Genomic DNA, 21009 nt, shown 5'->3' on the forward strand with positions numbered 1-21009 from the left:
CACACACACACCTGCATGCACATGTTCACACACACGAATGTACATGTATTCACACCTGTACGCACATGAACATACATTTGCATGCATATGTACATACACCTAAATGCACATTTGTGAATGCATGCACAAATACACACACATACATACATACATACACACACACACATACACACACACACACACACACACACACACACACACACACACACACAGCTAAAACTTAAAAATAAGGATTCAGAAGAGTGTGGTGGCTCGCGCCTGAAATCTAAGCACACTGTTGGCTAACACAGGAGGATCAAAGGTTTGAGGCTAACCTGGGCTACTAATAAGGAGATTCTAAATTAGGAAATGAAATGCAAAGTTGACAACAACAAAATCAAGTGTATGGGGGTATGGATGTTTAATAGAGAGTCTGGAGTGTATGAGGCCCAGGATTTGAATGTGAGAGAAAGAAACAAACAAAAAAAAGTTAAATAAAATAACACAAATTAAAGTTCTGATTAAAAAATGTGACCTATAAATGTCCCAGATAACATCTGTGTGTCAAAATGTCTCTTTGAAAATGACTAGAGACTGAATTTAATAAAGAATGGCTGACTTCTTTAAAAAAAAATCCCTTATTTGGTTCCCTCTGTAGAAGAGAGAGGCTAGCAGGAAACTCAAGAATCATGCTGTCACTCAGGCTGCCAAATGAGAGTCAGTGCCTCACTTCACCTTCGAACAGTAACCACCCCTCCAAAATGAGAACCACCTCTGACTAACAGTCAAAGATTCCTCCTCAGGAAAAGTAAGCAGATTCACAGAACCCCAAACGCAAATCTGAGTTCATCACCCTTCTGCAACCACCTTCAATGCAGTCTTCTAGATGAATGGGAGGCAGTACTGGATGATCCTACAGGAGGACACCCTTCTGCAACCACCTTCAATGCAGTCTTCTAGATCAATGGGAGGCAGTACTGTGGATCCTACAGGAGGACACCCTTCTGCAACCACCTTCAATGCAGTCTTCTAGATCAATGGGAGGCAGTACTGTGGATCCTACAGGAGGACACGCAGGTGCTCATATAAGGTTTGCTGCTCTGGCTACAGAGTGGGTAGTGAGAGCAATAAACAGTAAACACAACGATGTCTATTCAGCTGGAGAGATGGATCAGCTGGTGAAGAGGCTGCTGTCCAAATGTGAGGCCTGGGGATGTCCTCAGGACCCACAATTAAACACACACACATACATACACACACACACACACACACACACACACACACACACACACACACACAGAGAGAGAGAGAGAGAGAGAGAGAGAGAGAGAGAGAGACACACACACACAAGCTGGATATGGTGTACACATTTGTAACCCCAGCACCAGTGAGACAGAGAAAGGCAGAGCCTGGAGCACACAGGCCAGCCAACCAAGACTAATGGTCAAGATACAGGCTACAAAATAAAACAAAACAAACAAACAAAAAACAAAAAAACCAAGCCAATATAGGTGATCTTTGAGGAACTACCTCAGGCTGATCTCATACACAGTTTGTTCTCTCTCCCTACTCCCAAACTCTCTCTCAAACTCTTACACACAGACAGAAGATTTTTCACTACCCATTTCTCCAGTTTCCATACAAACTAAATATATTCATTCATAAAAAACTAGAGCTTAGCAAACTCATGAATGGATACACATTAGATTCATCAGCTCCACTTACTCCAGCTGTGCAGCTCCAGATGTGGCTGAGGAAGCTGGGGCCGGGAGTCTGTTGGTGAATAAACTTTCCCCCCACCAGTCTGCACACCTCTGAGATGCCAAGCAATATGAGTGCATGTAAACAAGCCGGGAGTTGCTTGTGCGCCTGAGTGCACAAGGGTGGGGGCACATAAGGGGGGTGGGGCAGAGGCAAACAGCGAGACCTTCACTGTAGATGTTACTGGAAGCTGACAATCACAAAACACGAACTGTGGGAGTCAGAGGACAAAAACCTTACTCTTATGCTGACTTTTGTGCTGTTTCTTTCTTTCTTCTTTTAAGATTTATTTATTTATTATATGAGTACACTGTAGCTGTCTTCAGACACACCAGAAGAGGGCATCAGATCTCATTACAGATGGTTGTGAGCCACCATGTGGGTGCTGGGATTTGAACTCAGGACCTCTGGAAGAGCAGTCAGTGCTCTTAACCACCGAGCCATCTCTCCAGCCCTGTGCCCAGTTTCTTAACCTTAGTATGTGTGTGCATGTAAAGTCCTGAGCTATAATATCAGTGATCTCCAACATCCTTGCCTTATTCCCTTGAGATACAGTCTTTCAATGAATTTATCTTTCTTTTTGCTAAGCTGGTTGGTCCAGCCTGCTCCGGGTATTCTGTCAACCCCCTCACCTCAGTTCTGGAGTCAAAGGGGCATGTGTCCATGCCCAACATTTTCACATGGTTTTACTGGAGACTTGAATTCAGATCCTCATGCTTGAGTAGCAAAAGCTCTTACCCACCAAGGAATCATCTTGACAGCCTTACCTGCTCATTTTCTATGGCACTGTAATGTACCAAGAAAGGACCCAAAGGAGGCAGAAGGGGGAAGAAAGGAAGGACGGACGGGCGGAAGCATCTGTGTGATGCCTGATGGTTCTTAGCAGTAAGTCATTAGCAAAGGAGCAGCAGGAACAACGTGGCTACTGGTCTTTAATAAGCATCAATGCCTTCAGCTGTGAAAGAGAGTCAGGCTTATTGAAATTCCCTCCTCCCCCACACACTGCCAAAGTTCACTTCTACAAGTGACTCCAATATCAGAGGCCAGCGTGGTCAGAACGGGCACAAGCACGGGCAATGGCACTAAATCACTCCCAAGCGGAAACAAGGCATCCATCATTGTGGATCACACCCGGCCTCATTTGGCTATAATTTCCAGACATGAGAAGAAAATCCCGTCCTTTTAAAGATGTTCCTGTGAAAGACAATCTGATGGGTGTCACAATAAAAAAATAATGATAACGTGGGAGGAAGAAATCATTTTTTATACTTTAAATTTGATTTCCCTTGGGAGATGCATTGTTTTAATGTAACACGTTTCAACGTGCTTCTCTGTTCGTTTAAATTTTGTTTTGATAATATGAAGAGCTTTTTAATCTGAATTACACAGTGACACTTGGACACTGATCTGTTGTAACTCGGTAATCAGAATTAACAGACTGCCTAATTAATCAAGTCATTTGCACAGATCCAAATAGAGGGATGGTTCCTGGGCCAAGGAGAGGAAATGGGGAACACAAAATTATTAATTCAGGAAAGTGATAAAACCATGTAGAGTTAAGAGGTCTTTGCTAAATTCTACTGTCTTTAATAGGTTCAATTTTTGTAATGCGAGGAACGAATGTGCAAACAAAAATAAATTCTGTCCAGGGCATACAGAAAAAGATGTTTTAAATCAATACTTAAACAGACATATAACTGAATTACTTTTTAAGCCTTGACAACCAGTTTAAAATCACCGATACCCTATAATAGAAATGAGTAGTAAACACTCAGGCTTTCTCTGTGGGTAAAGGCGTGTTGATTTTCTACCTGGTGTTGTGTGGTAGTGCACATCCGCAATCCTAGTGCTGTAGAGTCTGAGGCACATAGTGAGACCCTGTCTCACAACATCAAAACAGACCACCACCAACAACCACCACCAAATGTTGCGGCTTGTATCAACCTGAACACCTGGGGAGGCTCTCATCAGGTACCAAATAAGGAAACTCAGACCAGAGGACTTCGTTTTCATCCAAGGACGCTTGCGGCATCAACATCACTCGTCATTTGAAGTGATACTAAGAATCCTGCAGTTTAATTCACCAAAATGTACCCATGCAGGCTTACTCCTCTCTTACTGTGTTCTTGATAGACTGATGTAGCAGAATGCATGCCACGGATGTCCACGCAGTCCTGCAAAAGCAGCTTCTCATTTGCATCATGTATATGGTCTAAGACTTGAGAGATGTGTGTGTTTTCAGGACTAGAGAAATGGTTCCGTTGTTAAAAAGAGCTTCCTGCAAAGAATGCCAGTTCGGTTCCCAGCACCCACAACAGGTGGCTCAGAGCCACCTTTAACTCCACTCAGGGTATCTGACACCCTCTTCTGGCCTCCTCAGGAAGCAGCTGTGCACATACATAAAATAAAAATAAGTCGATTGTTTATAAAAGGCATGCATATTACCAAGCATGTTAAGTCAGCTTTTCTGGGAAACTCACTGCAAGCCTGAGTGTGCTACAGGCTGAATCCTAGAGATGGCTGCCAACACGGGTATTCCCCTGGGATGGATGGCTCGAGCTTTCTTCCGAGACCCTACTAAGTCTCTCCCTTTCATGAAGTTTCCAACGCTCCCACAACAACCTCCTCTTCACAGATGCAGCCCACCAAAACCTATTCTCTTGACCTTGCCGGGGAATTTTGAAATTAAACAGCCTGCACTGAGATACCTATGGCAGATATTAGATGGATACCCCAGGCGGAAGTCCGAGGGAGGCAGCCAGAGGTGAGAGGATTCCAACCTCTAGAGTGGAGAGAAGAAATTATATGTCTGAGATATAGTCTGTTTTCAACATAAAACGTCACTTGAGATGTCCAAAGACTATGCAGACAAGGTCACAAGAAACATCTCAGAGATGACAGGTCATTTCAGGGTGACTGAGCCACCTGACCTCAGATATAGTCTACCTCCTGGGATTCCGCCCTGACTTCTAAACCGGACCTATCACCCACCGATTTACAGAGGTCACGTACCACCACATGTTGCTTTACAGAGGGACGGCCCGGCATTTCAGATACATACAAGACCAATCTGGGGACACGGATGGGGGGTGTGGGTGGGGAGTTGCTCCATGCCTTGCAAGCATGAAGACCTGAGTTTGATTCCTAACACACATGGAGCAAGCATGTTGACGTATACTTGAAATCCCAAGGGACATAAAGGCAGAGAGACAGACAGATATCAGGAGCTGTGCCTCCAGCTAGCCTAGCCTGCTTGGTGAGGATGACAGGTTTTAACTCAAAGAGTGGAAGGTGCATAAGCTGTGCCACTCAAGGTTGGCCTTTGCCCTCCACATGTATTTGCGTCTCCCTTCCCCCAAGTCACAGCAACAGTAAAAGCCAAATTGCCCTGTACTGATGAGGCCTTAGAACAGACTTCTTGTGCTGGCAGGACTTAAGTTCAATCTCTGGAGAGGTAGAGCTGACCCAGTTGTCCTCTGACCTCCACATACATGCCATGACACGAGCGCTCATACAAATACACTCATGTACTCACACATACACAAATAAAGGTAAAGATTTTTACGAAGAATAGTTTTATTTCTGCTGGAGTTCCTCCCAAAACGTGCTTAGGAAGGGTGTCATGACGTAACCAGGGAGCATCCAGGGAATGAACGGAACATGGAACTAATCACAGCCCCAAGACTTGGATGGAGACCTAGCAGTACGCCCATGAGCCCCTTGAGCCAGACGCTCTTGAAGTTCATGCTCCAGTCTGACTTTTTAAAACTACGAGCCCATTCAATGCCTGTGCCTAAGCTGGCCAGTCATGGTCACAGTGAGTTGACAACTTAGGATTTGAATGCAGAGCTGTGTTAGAAGTGGCCCAGGGCACTGGGATGCTGCTAGTAGCTGAAGTGTTTGTTGTCCAAGCCAGAATCCATGTAAATGCCAGGTGGCCAAGGTGCCACCCCAACCCCAACCCCAACCCCTTTTCAATCCAATGCTTGGAAGACAAAGACAACGTCTCGCCATCTAGACGGGCTACATTAGTGACTTGTGGGCACTCGGCTGAAGACTCTGTATCAGTGAATGGGATGGACAGCCACAGAGACAGCTACTCCTCAAACTCACGAACATGTATGTACACACGCATAGGCACATTCATATGCATGTATACCACACACATACGTGTAGCTCTGAGTAAACACAAAATTTAGACAGTGAAAACCGTTTCAGTGACAACAGCTCATCCATCGATGGTCCCTGGCTTCAGCCTCCTATATGACTAATACAATCCAGGACCCACAGCTAGTGGATCTACAATTATACTGACTATGTAACTACAGGCTTTCGAAAGGTAACTGAGATTAACTCTAAGTGGCTACATCTTTATAGTGGTCAATAAAAATCCTCCCTGGTGGGTGCTTTCAGGATTTGCTGCCTGAGCTCCCAACAAAAAATGCCCCAAGTAGAGCACCAGTGCTCTGGGCAGGGCACTCTAGCTCACCCTACTTTTTCACACAGGTGATTGGGTGGAACAAATCTATCATTGACTGGTCAGAGGCTAACCTGACATAAAGTGAGGGTTACAGATGTGAGGGTAATTAGACTACTGTACCACAGCAAAACAACTCAAAAGATGGGGGATGGGGGCAATGTTGTAACAGGCATATCCACTAGAGACAAAAGGATGTGCCTGCTCCTAATTATACCAGGACATATTCTCAGTCCCCGAAGACCCTGTATTAGCAATAAAAACAAACACACAAACAAACAGATTAATCATGTAAATCTGAAAGGCACAGACAGATGAAACAGTCAGGTCACAGCCTCAAGGTGTGTCTTGCAGTTCAGAGTAACAGCTGTGCACAAGCTAAAACAGAACACCTGGAAATCAGTGCTGTGAGAAAAGAGGGACATAGCTAAGACTCGGTGAGCAGAGGTTACAAACCAGTCACCACAGCAAACAGGACAGAGGTTCAAATCCCTGCACCTGCTGCCCTTGTGGGCAGAGAATTCTAGGCAGGAAATCACACTTCACTGCCTCGGTCTCCTCATCTTTAAAGTGGACTTTTAGAAGCCTCGAGTCTGTTCCAAGTGAATAAATGTCAAATTCTTAGAGTCATTCTGGCACTCAGGCTAATTCTCAGAAAGAGAGTCACAACGGGGCAGGCTTCAAAAGGTGGTGTTTCTTTTAACTGTTCAGGGCAAAGTTCCTGACGATTAGGGTTTTTTTTGTTTTGTTTTGTTTTGTTTTGTTTTGTTTTGTTTTTTTTTTGACTTTAGAAAATTCAAGGGGTGGGGAGTAGACATCTCGGAGGCTGGGGATGGAGTTCAAAGGCTCCATCCCATAAACAGAGAGGTAGATGGAGAAAGGGAGCAATGGTAATCATGACAGAGATGGGGGAGGGGTAAAGATAGGGGAAGGAAAAGGACAAAGAAAGGGAAAATCCAGCATCCACCTTTCAATACACTGTAGGAGAGAAACATGAACAGTGTTGTCAGGGGATAGGTTAAGTGCACAGGAGCAGACTGCCCAGTCCCACCCACCTATATAAACTCCAAGGCCCACAGCATAACTTCTGTGAGGAGAGATCTCAAGCAATGGCCACATTCAGGAAGCAGGCCAATGTTGGAGAAGAGATGTTGTCACATAATCAACTACTAGGGACAAAGGACAAGGATAAGGTCTCAGCTCTCTGCACTGATGAACCAGGGTAGAAAATCTGCTCTGCAAGCTGCTGTTAAGAACTCTGGCCCCAGCAACTCTCAACCAGAGACACCTAGCTCTAAGAGCCCACAGTACCAGGCTGTCCTCACATAGGGCAGCCAAACTAAGAAACACTTAAGCAAACATTTGTCAATGCCTACAGACCTTCTTGCTGACACTCCTGGGGCCTTGGAGAGGGCAGAGGAGGTGAGTCCAGGCTGGCCCACTTCCTGTGCACACAAAACTCATCCCAATTCCTAGTGGACAATCTGGTTCCCCTCCCGTGAATTATTATTTTACGCTCTCAAATGATATCTAAAAGCAGGGGTGTTAGGTATTTTTAGAGAGCTCAAAAGCAGGGTGTTGGCTCTGAAGCCTCTTCGCAGCCAAATGAAAGTTTTTCCTACTCTGTGTACTTAGCTTGCTTGAGTGACATTCACTGGATTTTCTCCTTTCCTTTCCTCCAAAGGACGGCAGGGCTTTCAACACACTGTATCTCCATTTGTTTTGGTTTTGTTTCATGAGACACACACACAGGTGTGAGGTTAGGGGATATGAAAAAGAAACAGGAAGAGATGGGGGGGTGACACAGTCATGTACATGTGGGCACATTGTGGGTAAACACATATGCAAAGGCCTGAAAGGAACTTCCTCAATTTCTCTCTACCTTATTTTTGGAGGCAGGGTCTCTCACTAACTGTGGAACTCGCTGATTTGGGTAGACTATCTGGTCAGAACACAGAGAGTCTCCTGTCTCTGTCTCCTCACTGCTGAGATTACACCGTGCCTGGCTTCTTTAAATATGGGTGCTAGAAATCCCGATTCAGCTCTTCACGCTTGCTCAGAGAGCACCCTGTCAACTGAGCCATTTCCCACCCCTGCTTAGGTTAATGATGTTTTTTTACTTTATACATTGAGATGGTGTTAACTAGAAATTAACAAATGCAACCTTGCTTTCTTATTAACCCTAGCTAATCCAAGGCTCTTATCAACGAGTGTGAGAGAGTACACACTTGTCTTCTACCAGCAGACGCTATGTGATGTGGGGAGGTGGAAGGGGGTATTCTCTACCCCTTGGTTTTATGTAACAAGCCCACACTGAAGAACATATGGCAACCACAGGCGTACGGGGATAATACAGCCACCTATCACCCTCTCAACGCAGGTAAACGGTGCTAACAGCAAGGGATATTTATAGCTAACGCTTCCCAGCTATGCAAATAGAAGTTTTCCATCAAAAGATAAGAACATGAAGACAGGTCAATTGTACATTTAACAGCATAGAAGGTTTTCTGCTACTACAAGGTGCCTTCTTCTGCCAGGCAGTTCAAACCAGCTCTGACTAACACTGGGAAAATGGATCCCCAGGGAGATGACCAAAGGCAGGATTCAGTACTATGAACGCCCCTTTTCCAAGGCTCTGGAGAAATGGCTTGGACTCCAATGATGTCCTGCTGCTGTGTTTGACATGAGGACCTTGTATGGTCTAAGACAAGGTTCAGATATCCAACAGTCAGCATGCAGCAAACAGATTACCCTCACTTCCACATTGTGTTGCTTGTATGTCTGTGGTGCATTTGTGTGTGTGAACTAGGGGACAGAGATGCAAATCTCCCATGCATACATGTGGAGGCGAGAGATAAGCAATAGATGTCCTCCTCTTTGATTCTCTGCCTTATCCCCTTAAAACAGAGTTTCTCGCTGAACTTGGGTCTTGTCATGTTAGGGGCAGAGCTCACTGACAAAGCAAGCCCCAGCAATAGGTCAGCAGACACATGAGGCCATGCCTAACATGTTACATGGCTTCTGGGATCTGAACTCAGATCTGTCATGGTCGAGTCAAGTGTTCTTACCCTATATGAATTTCTTAAGCCAATTCCTTCTTGCTTTCTATTTTGCAGTTCAATTAATGCATGAAACATGAACAAGCATGCAAACACCACCAGGAATCAAGCCTCTCGACCATCCTTGTCACATTCCAAAGGAAGGGGATAGCCAGGGTTTGGAGTGCATGTTTGTGATTCCAGCACTGTGGAGGCTGAGGCTGGAGGCTGTCCAGTAAAAGCCAGCCTGAGCTACACAGCAGCCCTCCCCCCACCCCCCCCCCACACACAGAGTGTCTGTCTGTCTCTCTCTCTCTCACACACACATGGGGTGAAGGAGGGACGGAGGGAGGGAGGGGGAAATGTAAAGAATAAACAAAATTATAAGCTGAAAAAATAAGAAAGCTAAAGGTAACATCTCTAGCAGCATCTCCCAGAAGCCCTTGCTGGCCTCTCCTCACCTACCTCACCTTGCATATGGAAACTGAGGCACAGAAGAAAAGAAATCAATGTGACTAAGAACAATGAGCCATAGGCAAGCTGTGACCTCAGCTTGGAAGGACAGAACAGCTCGTCTTTAAGGTGTGTCCCCTCCATATGAAATGAAGCTCTCTGTTCTACCTGTGAGCTATCTATACACACGGGTTCATGGCTACAGGTCCTGGGATACAAGTACCAGGGCTGCCTCCCAAAGACAATGATATTTAAAGGAAACCAGGCAGCAAGTCCTAGACTGTGGAGAGTGCATGTTCTGTCAGACAGACAACTACCCACAACCCAGCCAGGTTGGCAGGTTCCAACATTCCCATGGGAAGCGTTCGGTACAGTGATGGCCTCAGCTAAGGACCGAAATCTGTACTGAGCTCTTCCTGAATCATCTTGCTGATTCTCCATCCGCTTCCCAGATGAGACAGGTGGGACTGTAGGATGTTAAATGATCTGTCTGGTCTACTAAGAGAAGCTCAGCTAACAACTTAGAAAAATAAGACCTGAGTCTAAGCCAATCCAATGTCAGCATGTGTAGTGTGGTCACATTGCTGTCCTATGTCCACAGTAGGTCTGACAACACGTCTGTTAACACAGCAAGTATGCTGCAGCTCATGAGTTCTCCCAGGCTGGGAGATAGAATGTTCCATAGTACCAGGCTCATTTCAGTATGTTCATGGTGCCAGTTGGGAATTCTTACAGAAAAAACAGACAAGTCAGTTTGAAGCAGAAAATATGGATGGAGCAAGTCACTTGTCACCTGAAAGTAAGAGAGATCAGCTGACATGCACCACAGCCAATGAGAGAGAATGAAGGGAGATGGGTTGTCATATCAAGCCTACATAAGAGAGGAAAAGGCAGTGCCCGTGGCCCTGTTGCTCACAGACACCGGGAGAGCACTGTTGGGTAGGAATTGGCCATGTCACTGGGATGCCATGTTGACATCTAACCTGGACCAAAACTTCAGAACCACGGTAAGGAACACTCCTCTGTATATCCAGGACTTTGAATTTTGGTTTACACCTCCCTACAGGGGAAAAAAATTCCTTGCAGTTCTAGGACTCAGCAGGGCACAGTCAGAAATATGGAGAGTCAAGACTTTGCTGAGATGTGTGGATCTGCTAAGACTGAAACATTACCATAGAGTAACTCAAAAAGACCCGGGGCAACAGAAGTCCACCATAGAACCTGGTGTACGTAACCACATGTGCAGCTCAGAAACTGCACATTTCTCCTGCTTTCCGTCTGTCTGGAATGTTTCCTACAGCTAAGGCTGCATCTCTCAGGAATCCAGAGAACGGGAACAGAGATCACGAGCCAGGCTTCAGGGAAGCTGTACAAAGGCAGAGGCAAAGGCAGGGCCACTTTCCTCTCCTGATTCCCTGTCTCTCCTTTGCAGGATTTAGGAACAATCCAGCAGCCACCAAAGAATTAACCGTTTTTTGAGCAGGCAGAGTAGAAGGCGCAAACTAGTCTCCCAGGCACACCTACCTACAGATAGGAGACGGCCATTTGCAAGTAATACAGCAAGACAGAAACACCCATTCAGACTGTACTGTCATTTTCTATGGGGACAAAACCCCTAGAAAATCCACAAACTGGGTTTTTTATTCCCACTTTCTAGTCTCAGAGCTGTTTGTTTAACCCTGACCTCCCTTCTTAATTAGCACTACTGGACCGGAGAAGTGTATTTGCTGAGCCTGTCTATATGTTTTGACATGCAAGACTTGTGAAATTCAAACATACTGCAGACATTCAAAGCATTATTATTTATTAAGGCCTATATTAAAGGTGGAAGATCTTAAAGCCCTCTCAGATTCTGATGATTAAAGGAAATTTAATCGCTCTTCATTGGCATTTGATCTTTAGCCTGCCATAATCTACCCGTGTATCCCTCCATCCATATTTGATACTAAAGAAATATTTCAACAGCATGTCCATCAAGTTTAACACAGTTGGAGCTCAAAGACTGTATGACTCACCAAATAAAGGAACATTCCAGCACCCTGGGTTAGTCAGCTAATGACAGCGAAGGTGACTTGGGAGCCAGAGAGATGGGAGAGCTTTCTTTCCCCTCAAGTGGAAGGAAGCCTTTCACACGCTCCCCACCCTGCTTTACCTTGGCAGCTACCCTGCCAGGTTGGAAGGGCAGGTATTTCAAATCACCATTTCTTCCACATTCAGTTTGCTCAAGGCCAGAGTGACTAGTACCCCATAAGCTGCCAAGTTCATGGTTGGTACCCCAACCTTGCTGCATCGTTCCGATATAGGAATAAACCTCAGGTCAAAATAGCTCAATGACTATTTGAGTACACAGTTTTCATGGGGATGGAGCGACCCCACCCATTTCCTTTTTTAAGTATCCATGGCTAATTCTGCTAACCAGCAGCAGAGGGGCTTAACTACAAAAGACACTGTGGCCTAGGAGGGCAACGAGAGTCACTCTGTGGCCCCTCTGAAACAATGTGAGCATTGGACATCTCTGCATTTGGACATCTTCCTGCAATGATGGCTCACAGCCAGGCACAAATGGGACTCCTTTTAGTTCATTCTGTTTGGAGGAGGAGGAGTAGTAGTAGTAGTAGTAGTAGTAGTAGTAGTAGTAGTAGTAGTGTGTGTGTGTGTGTGTGTGTGTGTGTGTGTGTGTGTGTGTACATCATACATGTTCATGTTTGTACAGATACACATTGCACGTGTGTGGATATGTGTGGAGGCCAAGGATGTCATTTCTCAGGAGCCATTTACCTTGTTTTGTGAGGCAAGGTCTTTAACTGAGACCTAGAAGTCACTGAGTAGACCAGGCCAGCCTCAGGATTCATCTGTCTGCCTCCTCAGAATTGTGATGATAAGCAAATGCTTGGTTTTTATTGTTAGTTGATTGATCTCAGGCGATCACACTGGCAAGGCAAGTAGCTCAACCACTGAGCCATCATCTCACCCCAAAGGGGCCTATACATGCAATTGTCCTACAGCTGTCACAAAAAGTGGCAACATACATGTGCCTGCCAACCGTGGGGCTCCTGCCTGATCCTAGAGCAAGTGGGCCATAATTTTCCTTCTACTCCTTGGTGATGCAGATATTGGTCACTTACCCTGAGCTTTTAATGAGTCTCACAGCCATAAAAAGCCTGGGGTCACTGGCAGGGGGACTGCAGCACACAGGAGGAACCTGGAGGCAAGAAAGAGAGAGGGGTTACGGTAAGGGACTTGGATGTTTCATAGGGCTGCTTTCTTCACACATGAACTTAGCCCTGATTTCCCCCTTCTCTTCCAGAATCAGAAAAATGAAAATGTTATAAACTAACAGATATTCCCTGAGGAAATCTGGTTCCCTTATGTGTTCATCAGTGTCTTCTCCCTTTCCTTTTTTTTTATTTTGGTGTGTGTATATATACATACATACACATGTGTGCATGTGTATGGAGGTTAGAGGTCAGAGTAAGAGAAATTCCTCAATCAGGTCTCCACAGTATTTGGTCTCTCACTGAATTACCCATTTAGCTAGACTAATTGGCCCACAAACCCCAGGGATGCAACTGTCTCTATTTCATCAGCTCCGGGTTGAATGACACATGCCACTGTTTCATGCATGTGCTAGAGATGTGAATGCAAGATCTCATCTCATGGGACAAGCTCTTTGCAGACAGAGCCATCTCTCCAGCCACATTCTTAGGGTGTGCAATCTCTGAATTATGATGCTCAACAGTCCCTGGGAAGTTCTCAGGAGCCACAATCATACAAAATGAAGATGTCACTTCAGGTTTGGGTCCATTAACCTGGCTTCAGATATTCTGTAGAAGAGGCCAGGAGAAAACACACACCCTCCTGACACAGGTGCCCTGAAAAGGCAGTTGAGCTCCTGCTTGTAAGCCAGACACGTTGTCTCACTTACCATCCGCATTCCACATGCCAGGAGAGGCACTTGTCAAGGAAGGCAAGGATGTGGGCCGAGGCTATGGGCTTCTGTGGTCTGGCTGAGTTATGAGTAGACTATTACCAAGTGGGTCCAATCCCCTCTGAGCACTTGCTGACTATGTCAGAAGAGCTGCCTGTCAAACTGTGAAACTCTGAGGTGACTCCAATGCTGTAGGGGCTACAGAAGGAACGAACGCTCTAGGAGAACGAAACTGAGCAGAGTCAGGGTCTGGTGCGAGCCCGTGCTCTTCTCTTCCCACAGTACGCTCAGTAAGTTCAAGCAACATTCAATAACTGTACCCATTTTCTAGATTAATCAAACTGAGAAGTTAGAACTGAAAAGATGTGTGGAGTTTTATGATTTGAAAGTCTGAAAACAAGTCTCGGGAAACCATGTGGGTTGTCTGTCAAGAAAAACACAGAGGAGAGTACAGAGATGACATCCTGGGTTGGTATCTCTTTTAGATTTGGGTAGCCTCAGGCAGACCCCACCAGGCTGCTTACTAGGCATCGGCTGCCAGCAACTCATAGACTGCTCAAGCCAGACAAGCTACGGCATCCTTGTTCTAGGCTTGGGAGATGAACCAGGCAGCCCAGTACTTCCCAAGAAAGCATTCAGGGAAAAAAAAAAAAAGTTCAGTAGGGAACACTTGTAATCCCAGTGGTCTGTGCAGCCCTATCAGTGAACTCCAGGTTCCGTGAGAGATCCATCTTAGGAAATAACTGGGAAAGCACTTGAGGACGTTGACCTCCTCACCTGAGCGTGTGCCTGTGCACCTACCCACCCCCCAACTCCCACACATACACACATACAAATCCTAGTTCTTCTAAGATAAGCTATGTGGTCATTATTCTTCTCAAAGCATAAGAACACATCAAACATATTTTTTAAAAATGTCCGTTGGGGTGAGCAGTGACCAGATGCAATCTGGGAAGGAAGGACTGCCACCTTGAGAAAGGACCATTGTCACCCACTCATCAGCATAATGAGATAATGAAGTTCATTATGTTCCCCTCAATGGCATAGTACATTCGCTGGCATTCCTGGTGAGTACCACCCAACCTTGACATTGAGACCCCCAAGAGCTGTGCCTCTTCCAACAGCCAGCTTCCCATGCATGCCTCAAGGGAAAATCGGCCGATCTCTGTCCTCACACCAGGGCAGAGCCGTCGGGGAACTTTGGGGCCCTTTATTATCGACTTGTAAAAATGTTATAAGCCTGTAAACTAGTTAATTTATGAGCCGTGTTAATAATTTGCTCACACTTGATCGTGGGTTTCACAAACACGGCTTCCGGGGATGTGGGAGGATAATTTGTAGGTCCAGCTTCTCAGCTAAGGGGACACTAACTAATTTGACACAGTACCATGACATTGATGGCGAGGCCCACTAATGACTGTACTCCTAGACGTAGCTGTCAGCCTGTCGTTCCAGTGAGGAGCCTGCCTGCTCTCAGTGTAGCTCAGGACACAACGCTCACCTCATTATTCAGACAGCGCCATTAATGAGAGCCCATGTTTATTTCCACCATACTAACCAGTGCTTAGCTTCCATTTGTCTGATACGGTCATTGATTAAAATGGGTCTCATGAATAGTAAATTTGAGCCCCATGGAAACAAAGGGCCACCAGAGAAAAAATAAGCAAGAGCCGACTGGAAAACAAACCTGGTCAACTTGTTTTCTGTTTCACATGTCACCCAGGACACAGTGACAGGTGGAAGGAAGTACTATGGATACCAAGGAAAGAGAAGGGAATGAATGTTATAATCACATAGCGGTGTCTAGGGATCAGCTTGATTTTTTTTTTTTTTTTTTTTTGGACCATGGCCGCTGGAACATCAACACAGTCAAGAGTGCCACCCACCTGCCTCATACAAATCTTAGACATCTTTGTGATCACCAAGGACATCAATAAACACATCTGTGATTTTTCTGAAACGATAACAAAACTGTACAGCTGTAAGGTTTTAAAAATACCCTTCTATGCACGTTTCTAGTCCTAACTGAACCTTATAATCAATTTCTATCTTAAATTAAATTTCTATTTTGGTCGGACAAATTTTTCTTTCATTTTATGATGATTATAATCCTGAAATATTCATATAATAATTTAAAATGAATAACTTTTTTAAAAGGTAGGCCTACATCTATTAAAGGGATGATAAAACCGAGAGTGCTCCCAAAGTGGTTCATCATAGAATGTGCAATTCAAATTAAAGAAATATTTCAACAAATGCTGTCTGCCACTCGGGATAAAGAATTCTACTGAATACAGCATATGACTTTGGATTTTTATAAAATAGCAAAACAAGTCTGAGCCCACATAGATCACTTTGGGAGTGAGGGTGTCATTACACGCAGCGATGCCTGAGCGCATCCGCTTGGAATGCGCGCCCAAGCTAGATCCCTACTTTCAGGAGGGTCACAATGGCTAAGCAGTGGGCAGCAGATTTAGATGGCTGGCGGGTTTGTAAGGACATTTCAACAAGGATCTAGGTCCACTCTTCCAAGCAGCCTGACTGTCTCCAACGGCTGCTATTTCCATGAGCAACTATAGCAGGTAGGTTCAGAGAGGGTCAACATCTCTACAGTGTGCATTTCCAGGAAGCAGTTATTTCCCCATCATGACCTGGTAAAACACTGTCAGTCTGTAACCATGAGTGGCGAGGTGCTTGTCAAATCCAGTTCTCCTTCTTTCTAAGCAGAAAGCTGGGCTTTTAGCTATGAGGGTCCTTGCCACCAAGTCACCACTAAACAAGCCAAGGTAGGACGTACTACCTCCTGACTCTGGTGCCTCTTTGCCATGCCTAAGGCCCCCTCTCATCCCTGATGAAGGATCCAGAGACCCAGTTGGGACTTCCTATCATCTAAGGGGAGTAATATTACAGGATGTCTTCGACTCAGGGCCCTATAAGGACCCACAGAGCTTTACAGGATGAGATAAACTGAAACCATGATAGGACACACGGAGCATAGCCTTGGCGAGCGACTCTTTCATTTCTTTATCCTAGTTTCCGATGAGAGTAAGACAGGTGCTGTACAATCTCACTGAACTTTCTTGTATGACTCGTGTCCATCCGTCCGTCCGTCCGTCCATCCATCCATCCATCCATCCATCCATCCATATTTCCAAGCTAACTTTCACTTCCCTCTCTCCCTTCCTTCCTTTTCACTCTTCCTCTGTTAGAGTCCCTCTTCCTCATTCCCCTCTCTCCTTTTCTATCTCCCTCCTTCTTTTATTCCCTCCCCCTTCTCTCTTTCCTGGAAGCTCTAAACTATAGGTCTTCCATATTCCAGGCAGATACAGTCCTACTAGCTCTAACTTTTTTTGTCTGCCCTCCTTCCCTCCCAGCCCCTAGTTTTTTCCTCTCCACTCTTATCAGTGAGCACTAAACGCAGAGCCTTGCACTTGCTCCCCTCACACCCACCCCTGGCCTAGTGGACTATCTCCTGGGCTTCACCTTCAATCTCAGGACAACTGCACGTAAGGAAAGCACTGTGAAGTACCAAAGCACAACCAGGCGAGACCCCAAGATACTCTACTGTCGCTATTAATGACTCCTCTGGCCAAACTAAGGAGAGGAGAGGAGAGGAGAGGAGAGAGAAGCAACAGCCATCATATTCTAAGACGTACCAGGCATGCCTTACCCCATCTAATCTTTACTTAAGCCAGTGAGTAAGTGTGCTTCCCCTTGTGTGGAGTGTAATGCAAGCTCCTGCCTCACAGAGCTGCTCAGGCTGTGAGCCCAGCTGAGTACACCTCTGTCTTCCATTGGCAAACTTACAGAGATAACACACAAAATCCAAGAAAAAAAATCACCCACGGACATCTCCCTAATTCAAATACCACTTTCACTACACCAGGAGGGGAAGTCTTCAGTTACAAAGGCAGAAATGGTCAGGAACAGATACAGAAGGCAGGAGAAGTGGGAAACCAGGTGGAGGGATTTTACATGTTCCATTTCAGAGCAAATCAAACATCTATTGAGGCCCTTGTGAAGCAGTCGTTTTCTAGATCCATACTGCTAACAGGTTGAAGGCATAGAACTATATAGTATTCTAGTCTTAAGAATGAATTAGGTGTGTTAGTTCATGCCTTTATATCCATGCAGAGGCAGAAGGATCTTTGTGAGCTCCAGGCCAATTAGGGCTGCATTAAGAAACCCTGTCTTTAAAACATAAGTATTAAAAGAGGAGGAAGAGGAGGATGAAGATTGGAGACAGGAGATACAGTATGGCTGAAAAGCATGTACCAAACATGTGTGATACAGGTATTCACTCAATCTCCAGTACAATGGATGGATGATTGGATGGATGGATGGATGGATGGATGGATGGATGGATGGATGGATGATACAAACAGATTACAGTCATAAGTCCTCTCTGACAACAGCTCAACTACACCATTACAGTAAGGAAGCAACCAGAAACAAAATGCCAAATAAATGAGTGTAGCTATTTTCCAATAAAACTTTATTGATAAAAAAAAAAACAAGTCAGAAAAGGAGGTTTGGTCCAAGTGCCACAATTTGCTCATTTCTGCCTTAAAGATGAGTATTTTGCATATCCATCCATTCACCCATAAGACACAAGATTCCCTCTAACATAAAAGGAAACAGCTCTGGTTAGCATTTTCATGCAGGATCTCTGACTGCCAGGAATAAATTCCTGATGTTAAGAGAGTAGCCTCAATGTGATGGAGGTTCAGGATATGACTTCCAGCAAACTCTGACACACTGCAGAGAACTCTGTCCATTAGCCACCCTCCCTGTGTTCACAAGCCACACATAGCACTGGCTGGAACAAAACAGTAAGCAGCATCTCCAACAATACGAAGACCCCAAATTTTTGCTCTCGATATGATCAAATGCCTGTGCTGATCTAAGGAAATAGAGAAACCTTAAATGGACTTTATATACATTACACACACACACACACACACACACACACACACACACACACACACACTTTAAAAAAAATAAGTGGAATCACAAGTTCTAAGATCCTGGGAATAATATTCTCTCAGACTTCCAAAGCCAGGCATGAAGGCTTTCTAAATTAGACCCAAACTGCTTTCCTTGATTTGGGGGATGTGCTTTGCTAAGCAATTTTAGGGTAAGAGCTAAATGTCCAGTCCCTGGACACACAGAAAAAAAATAGCCAGTAGACTCCCCCATTGTTCCCTGAGTTCCGGGGAATTGTTACGACAAAGATTTGGCTTGCTTGTCTTATTTGTTGTTTCAGACAGCAACACACAGATACATAACGGAGAGAAAAATAATGTAAGAATCTGTACCCCAGTTAATGTTTTCCTTTAACATTGATGTGTACAAGATGATTTGAGACACAGAATGAATAAATTCTTAGGAATCTGTTTTACCTAAACCATCAATCAAAACTGGAACAGAGGCAAGTGAACGATAGTCCAGCCTGGCAGAGGGATATTTTGTAGCCTTTAAGAATTAATCTGGAAATGGAGAGGATTGTGACATGACACAAAATAAGCAAGACAGGAACATTAACCTGCAGGAGTCCCTAAGCGTAGAAAGCAAGCTGCAGGAAAGATCAAAAAACTAATGAATTAACAGTGTTTGCCTTGGACACAAGGGATTAGGCATTATTTTTATTTACTATTTTTAGCTTTCTAGATTTTTCCAAGGCAAAGAAATCTTAGCTATACAATTTTAAAAACTTGTCTGAGAAGAGTCACTGATGAACATGGCTGTACTTGGCTTTACAGCAGGCTGGAAGTGTCTTGGGAACAGACACTTTCTGTCACCTCTCACATGGATCGGTATTGGTTGTTCTTAGGAATTCAGTGTGAGCTTCCCTTGAAGCAACTGGATAGACTGCCTGACTTCATTAAAGTCCCCTTAATGAGAGTCCATAAATAAATTCGATTCTTATACTTTGAGCCTTTAAGAGAAATTAAATCATCCTGTTTAAAGAATCAGATTGCTTGTGGATTAGACCATAAATAAAATGCTTAATGTAGAATTCTACTTTCTCCTCTGTCCATTTCCCATGATGGCACACAGTCATTTGTCTTTTAATAACTTCAAACAATTCTGAGTCATTTGCTCATTAAAAACAAAATACATCTTGATCACGAAGCTCGGCATTTCATAAATATTTAGTCCAAATAAACTGCTTGCTTTGAACTAGAAATAGCAGGCTCGTGATTGATAAGCATGCTGAATGCACTGAATGAAGAAAGGAGGAGACCTCAACCACACCCTGTGTCAGCTGCGACAAGATAATGTGCTGGCCTCACTTTTAGAGGCTTATAACCATCCATCCATGGCTCCCCCATGCTCTTAGAACAGAGCCCCAAACCCTGCATGTGGCCTGCAAGATCTAAGGGCCTTGCAGACACCCTCTTAGCTTAGCTTCACACCTCTCCTATCAAGTGAATTGTTTCACTGAGAGAACAAGGAAGGAGGAAGGCAGGGGACAGAAAGGGAAGGAGGGAAGGATAGAGGGACAGAGGGAGGGAGAGAGGGCAGGTAGGCAGGCCAGGTCAAGATTTTAAATTCTATTCTGAGAATCACCTGGGTCAGCAGGACAGTAAAACAGCACACTAATCCCCAGTGTTAAACCCAGCACCCTGCACATTATGATAAATAAGAATTTCATTATTGAACTAGGTACCTCTCCATTTTAATAGGTTCCCCTGTCTTAATTTATTTAAGATTTGAGACAGGGTCTCACTAACTCCCAGGCTGGCAGTGTATCCAGGTACTGAGCACCTGAATAAGGATACCCCAATTTATCTGGCCTTAACATGGATGGACACACGCACACATACGCACGCATGCACGCATGCACGCAAACATTTATTTAAAAAAAACTGTATCAATAAAGTCTTAAAGGCTACCATTCTTTCTGGTCCTTGGAAAGTCAAGAATACTTAGCAACAAATAGGCTATCTTTTTTATATAACATATTTACATTTATGTGTATTGGTGTTGCATATATATCTGTGTGAGGGTGTCAGATCCCCTGGGACTGAATGGAATTACAGACAGTTGTGAGTTGCTGTGTCGGCACTGGGGATTGAATCCTGTACCTATTAACTGCTGAGAACTGTCCATCCCCCGACAAGTAGACTATCAGGACAGAAACCACAGACCTTCGTTTTAGTCAACAATACATGCGTCCTTTATCATTAGGCTGTCAAAACCTACGTGTTGCTGGCTTGCAGCAGCTAGCTTAGCACAGACTTGATATGGGAGCCCACAGCAGAACCTGTTTAAAGAAGCCCTCATCTCTAGCTTTGTCTCTTTCTCTCTTTCTTGAATACACAGGACGGTACGTCACTGTTTCGTGTATCCTTTCAGGGAAGGTATCT

At 44.7% G+C, this 21009-nt stretch overlaps 1 protein-coding gene across 12 annotated transcripts in view; it reads right to left on the reverse strand.

The window, feature by feature from the left end:
- Positions 1–21009, reverse strand: part of Foxp1 (forkhead box P1) — a 691302-nt gene that overhangs the window by 370017 nt on the left and 300276 nt on the right. For 11 of the 12 annotated variants that reach the window (XM_063285823.1, XM_063285827.1, XM_063285826.1 and 8 more), the window contains exon 3: positions 12834–12910. The gene's annotated coding sequence lies outside the window, so the exon portion shown is untranslated. Of the gene's footprint in view, positions 1–12833; positions 12917–21009 lie in introns of those variants that run through there. The other variant, XM_039107389.2, reaches the window with a different exon arrangement.

Source organism: Rattus norvegicus, chromosome 4, assembly GCF_036323735.1.
Source record: "Rattus norvegicus strain BN/NHsdMcwi chromosome 4, GRCr8, whole genome shotgun sequence".
NCBI lineage: Eukaryota > Metazoa > Chordata > Mammalia > Rodentia > Muridae > Rattus > Rattus norvegicus.